Raw genomic sequence first — 6,620 nt, 5'->3', positions numbered from 1 at the left:
ACACTCAGGAGGTATGCAGCACCTAATCTGATGCCCTTAAGCGCTCTGAGGAAAAGATCAGCGAGCTGAACTCCCTCGCCACCAATATCGTTGCTTATGCTACCTGATGGAGCAATATCAGCAGGATGCATACTGCACTTGATGAGCCTCCAACCCTGCAGTGAATAGAGGAGGAAGAGAGGCAGCTGGAGACCCTTTACCCCGATCAGCCTGACTTGAGCGTGCTGATGCCTGAGGTCGGCGAGGTGAACTCTCCTGCGCTGATGGAGCAGACAGCTGCTGGGGAAGCTGGTTCCTTTTAGGAGGCTGCCATTGTTGAGGGAGGTCAAGAAGCTGCCGGTACTGAGGGCGTGCAACCTGATCCGGTACCTAAAATGGAGGGTCAGCAGGAGAAGGCAGAAGAGGTGCCAGAGAGGGAGGTCATTGATCTGGCCTCCAGTTAAAAGTTTTTATTTTAAACTTTCTTTAAATGGTAGTCTGACCCTGTGTGGTGCAGACTTGTAAGAATTTTTAGACACTGTTTGTTTTGTGCCTCCCGTCCTGGTGGCGGTTGTCTGAACTCAGGGCCATGCCTGCCTTAGTGGCGTGCCTGACCATATTTTGAAATGCCTCTTGCCTAGTTTTGGCAACCTTTGTTTATATCGTAATTTGTAGCCTTTATGTATTTAGCTTAGGAAGCTGCCGTGTCAGCCTACTAGCTGGTTTTAGTTAGTAGCGGTCGTGTCAACCTAGGAGGTTGATCAGTCGTGTCAGCCTAAGAAGGCTGACTTAGACTCAGCTAGCTGTCGTGTTAGTCTAATGACTGATTTAGGTATATGCCGCATTCTGGGTGAAGTGGCCGTGTCAACCTATGAGGCTAATTTAGACCAGTTGTGTCAGCCTAAGAAGGCTGATTTAGACTCAGCTATCTGCCATGTCAGTCCAATGACTGATTTAGGCGTATGCCGCATTCCTACTTAACCTTGTTCATGATGCAAGGTGTGTTCATCGTGTTTAAAGCCAATAGGGGTGTACCTTAGGCAAGTTTATCTTTATTCTAGGACCAGTGGAACGTTGCAGGATTCTGGTAACTCAGATATCTCTGCGTTCCATATGTTTGTGCATGCATGCTGAGGCCCTGATTGATTGTGTCGAGTACTCGGTATTGAGAGCTACATTTGGGGGTGGTATCCAGGGTAACTGGACGAGCTTTAAGCTAACAACCAGGCTCCATTTCGTATGTTCCACAAGCCGCCTTATAAGGGTGCTCCTATTGGAGAATTAGGTTAGGCATGTTGGAGTGCCATGTGCCTTGTCACCCCGCGTGTGCAGTTGACAGTCCTGCTAGCAACACTTTCAATGTACTATAGATATTAGAGTTCAGAGTGATGCATTCAAAGAAGCCTGAAAACAGAAAATTCCACCAGAATGATGTGAAGTACATGATGCTATCTCATAGGATGCCAGAGCAATTGTAGTCCCAGGAAGCTACAGATCACACAACTCCAATAGTAGTTATAAAGTTCAAAGAAACGAAAGAAAAGAAATGGAACAAAATTGGTAGTATGCCTACTACCATTTTTTTTTGGCATTTTTGGATACAAATTCTGTACACTAAACTCTACTTGTTATCAAAAGTGATACCTCTTCAGGTGCAGTATGTTCCATTGTTTGTTTATGATTTGACAGTCCATGGTCATCAATCTGTACGCCATATGGCCAACAACGCCTTCTACCTGGTATGGTCCTTCCCATTTATAGGCGAATTTGCCAGCCTTACAATTCTTGTTGTTTTGGAATACTTCACAGAGAATCAGGTCTCCTACCTCTAAGAGCTTGACTTTTACGTTCTTGTTGTAACTTCTGTCGACTAACTGCTTGTAGGCAGCCAGATGTATCTTTGCACTTGCTCGAAGCTCGTCTATCGTGTCCAGGCTCCCGACCATCTCTGCACTGTTCTGTTCCCCTGTCATACATCCATACCTGTGAGTTGGAACTAAAACTTCTGATGGGATCAATGCTTCCGCGCCAAACACCAGGCTGAAGGGTGTCTGGCCTGTCGCCGTCTTTGGTGTTATTTTGTCTGACCATAGCACTAGTGACAACTCATCTGCCCACTTTCCTCCTAACTCCTGTAAGCTCCTTCTTAAATTATCCATGGTAATCTTATTGCTGGATTCAGCTTGTCGGTTGGACTTTGGAGTCCTGGGTGTTGATTTTTTTAGAGAGATGTTCCACCTGTCACAGGATCCTTCCGCTTCGTTTGAGATGAATTGTGATCCATTGTCACATATGATTTCTGACAAGATACCAAACTTGCATATGATATTACGTTTAATAAAAGAGATGACCTATTTGTCTTTTACCTCTGTGAATGCTTCTGCTTCTATCCATTTTGAAAAATAGTCTGTCATTGCCAACATCCCTAATCTGTTTCCTATAGCTCTAGGCAGAGGGTCCACGATGTCCATTCCCCAAATCATGAATGGCTAGGGGGAAATGATGGGATGGAAGGGATGTGCTGGCTGATGGATCATTGACGCTGAGCGCTGGCAGGCGTCACATTTCTGAGCATATTCTGCCGAGTCTGTCCTCATTGTGGGCCAGAAGTAGCCTTGTCTGAGGGCTTTATTTGTCATACTTCTTCCCCCCTGCATGGTTTCCACATTCGCCACTGTGGAGGGCATGCAATACAGTCCGTACTTCATGTTTATCCAGGCACCGTGAGTAGGGTCCTGCCAGTGACTTTCTAAAAAGCACATTGTCAATTAGTGTGAATCCGGAGGCTTTCATTTTAAAACCCCTTACCTCCTTCTTGTCATCTGGAAGCTTGCCGTGTCTCAACCAATCTAGGTATGGCGTTCGCCAGTCCCAGTCAACCGTCTGATCAGCTGGCTGATCGTCTATCTGGACAGTTGCCTGGCCATCTTTGCTTGCTAGAACTGCCGCCCCATCATGTTGATCTTCCAGTTCTCCTTTATCTTCTTCTTCCAATTTTTGGATTGATGGTTCCAATACATGTGCGATGGGGATGTTAGCCAGCTCTGTTGGTTTGAAGGTTGCTTCTAGAGTTGCTAGGGTATCTGCCTCTACATTTTGGTCTCTGGGACCTGCTTGAGCTTGTAGTCTCTGAATTTTTGTTTCAGCTCCTTTGCCACTTTTAGGCAGGCTATCATCTTTGAATCCTTGGCTATATATTCATCATTCACGTGGTTAACTATAAGTAAGGAGTCACTGAATATCTGTAGGTTCCTGACTCCTAACTCCAGAGCTACCTGCAATCCTAGTAATAAGGCTTCATATTCTGTTTCATTGTTAGTTGCCTTAAATTCACATCGCACTGCTTGTGCTATCAGAACTCCCTGTGGATATTGCAAGATTAGTCCTACACCTTCCCCCATTTGGTTGGAGGCTCCATCAATGTGCATTAGCTAAACTTCTACCTCCTTGCTCCCTTTGAGGGCTAGGATTTCCTCGTCTGCCAGATTTTGGATAGGTGGGCTAAAATCTGACACGAAATCTACCAGTGCCTGCGATTTTATAGCCATTCTTGGATCATACCTAATGTCGTACCCACTAAGGTGTACGGACCATTTTGACATTCTGCCTGACAGCTCAGGTTTTCTCATTACAGATTTTAGTGGATAATTGGTCACAACATATATGGTGTGGGATTAAAAGTAGAGGCACAGTTGGTAAGATGAAATTACAAGTGCTAGTACCAATTTTTCAAGAGATATGTACCTGGTCTCTGCTAGCAGTAGAGACTTGCTTACATAGCAATCTGGCTTTTGCTCCTTGTCCTGCTCTCTGACTAGGACCGCGCTTACTGCTACCTCGGTGACATCTAGATAGAGAAACAATGGTTTTCCCTGTTCTGGCTTTGATAGTAACGGCGGGGTGTTGAGGTAGTGTTTCAGCTCCCTGAATGCCTGCTCATGGTCTTCAGTCCACTCGAATTACTGGCTCTTCCTCAATATATCGTAGAATAGCCTGCACTTGTCTGAGGACCTCAAGATGAACCTGCTGAAAGCTGCCACCTTGCCTGCTAGCCTTTTCACATCTGTTGGCTTTTCTGGTGACTCTAGCTGCAATACTGCCTTAATCTGCTCTGTGCTAGCCTCTATTCCCCTTTCAGTCACGATGTAGCCCAAGAATTTTTCGGATGAAACCTCAAAGGTGCATTTGGATGGGTTCAGCTTCATTTTGTACTCTCTGAGGGTGCTAAATATTTCTGCTAGATGCTGCATGTGATCCTTGGCTTTCTTTGACTTCACCACCATATCGTCAATATATGCCTCCATAGTTCTTCCTATTTGATCTTTAAACATTCGGTTGGCCAGACTCTGATACGTGGACCCTGCGTTTTCCAGGCCGAAGGGTATGACGTTATAGCAGTATATCCCTCTCTCAAACATGAGTGCTGTCTTCTCCTGATCCGCTGGATCCATTTTGATTTGATTGTAACCACTCCAGGCGTCCAAAAATGTTAAAATTTCATGTCCAGCTGTTGCATCCACCATTGCTTCAATGTGTGGCAGTAGGAAGGGGTCATTTGGACATGCTTTGTTGAGATCGGTGAAGTCCACGCATACTCTCCATTTTCCATTATTCTTGGGTACTACTACCACATTTGATAGCCACTCTGGATATTTTGCCTCTCTTATCTTGTTTGCTGCTAGCAGACTGTCTACTTCCTGGTTGATCACCTTATTCCTTTCAGCTGCGAATTTTCTTCCTCTCTACTGGATGGGCTTGCATCTTGGGTCTACGCTGAGTTTGTGTATTATGATGGATGGATCTATTCCTATCATGTCATCATGGGACCACGTGAAACAATCCATATTGGCTTGCAAGAATTTGACTAGGTGCTGTCTGAGGTCTCCTGTGCATCCTGCCCCTATTAGCACAATTCTTTCTGGGTGAAGCTTGTCCAGGTTGATCTGATCTAGCTTCTCGGCTGGAGGCTCAATGTATTCGTCCTGGACATGCTGCTTCTGTAATTGTTATGCTGGAGGGTTGACAGTGCACTTTAACGCCTTCTTGTAGCAGCCTCTAGCTTCCTCCTGGTCTCCTCGTATTGTCTCTACTACCTATGGTGTGGGGAACTTTACACATGGATGATATGTTGAGGGAACTGCCTTCATCAGGTGCAACCATGGTCTTCAAAGAATAATATTGTAGGTAGATGGTCCATCTATGACCAGGTACCTTACCTGTTTGTTGAATCCTCCTGCATAGGTCATTAGGTTGGGATCACGATTTCTCCCAATGAGTTAGCTGTTTCTCAACTGAACCCTACCAGCGGGATGGTTTTCTTCTGCAAGTCTTTCTCGCTGAACCCCATGTTTTCTATGGTTTTCAGCATGATTAGGCTGACCGAGCTACCGGTATCTACCAGGACCTTTCTAACCATGCAATTGGCCATTGATAGTGTTTTGTAAGTGCATCATGATGCTCCTGGCTGTCATGTACATCCTCCTCGTCAAAGGCGACAGCAGGCAGGCCACTATGAGAAACCCTGTAGGAAGTCTCTGGTCTGTCTCCCTTGGTTTTAGTAGCACGCCTTTTGGCTGCTGAATATTTCAATCCGCTTAAGTCTGAGCCGCCTGTTATCACGTTTATTATCTTGGTGCATGTAGGTGGTGCTGCGGGCTTTGCGGAGCTCACCTTATCCTGCTGCTTGCCCCCACGTGGTAATAGGTGTCTCAACTACCCCTGCTCGTACAGGCGCCTAATCTCCCTACGTAGAGTGTAGCAATCTTCCGTGTTATGCCCGATGTCACGATGGAACTCACATTTTTTCTTGCTGTCTTTTCGCCATGACTGTCCCTCTACTGGCGGCCTGGGCCACCTTACCCCGTCTCCCATCTCCCTGAGTGCTTTTAGGATTCCTCCGATGTTAGTTGTGAATCCATATTCTGCCAGTGTGGGGAGTTGCTGATTCTCTTCTTTGTTGTCGATTCTGTTGACCCCCTTCCATATGGCTCGTATCTTTCATCCTTCTTGCTGGTGGGCTGTTTTCTATTTGACTTTTCCATGGCCGACGTGCTAGATACGCTTGGCGTACTTGGTATGCTGGCTCTGGTTAGGATATCTTTTTCTAGTCTGATCGCAGCTGCTGCCTTCTCTTGCACCGCTTCAAAGCTATGACAAGGGTGCATAGTCAGCTGCTTATATAGGTCTGACTCATGGTGTAGTCCCCTTCTGAAGGCTTCCACTGCTGTTGACACGTCGCACTCCCGTACTGCCACCTTCTCATTATTGAACCTAGTGTTGTATTCTCCAATGGTCACATTTGCGCCTTGAATAATTCTGTACAGGTCATCTGCATGCTTTTATGGCTTACGACTGCTTGCGAATTGCTGAGTAAATGCGCTCACCAGGTCAGCAAACGTGGATATTGATCTGTTAGGCAGACTTACGAGCCATCGGAGTGCTGGTCCCGACAGTGTGGATGCAAACCCCTTGCACATACTAGCTTCTTTTACGTGTCCGACGGCTGTCACTGTCATCATTTTTTACTTGTATTGACTTACGTGGTCAAAGGGATATGTTGTGCCAACAAAGAGAGTCATGTTCGGATTTGTGAATCCCTTCGGCATGGCGACAATAGATATTGCATCTACGAATGGTGAGTC

The sequence above is a fragment of the Silene latifolia genome, chromosome 3, assembly GCF_048544455.1.
Source record: "Silene latifolia isolate original U9 population chromosome 3, ASM4854445v1, whole genome shotgun sequence".
In the NCBI taxonomy this organism is placed as follows: Eukaryota; Viridiplantae; Streptophyta; class Magnoliopsida; order Caryophyllales; family Caryophyllaceae; genus Silene; species Silene latifolia.
The sequence above is the reverse complement of the archived record's forward strand: the minus strand, read 5'-3'. Positions refer to the sequence as shown.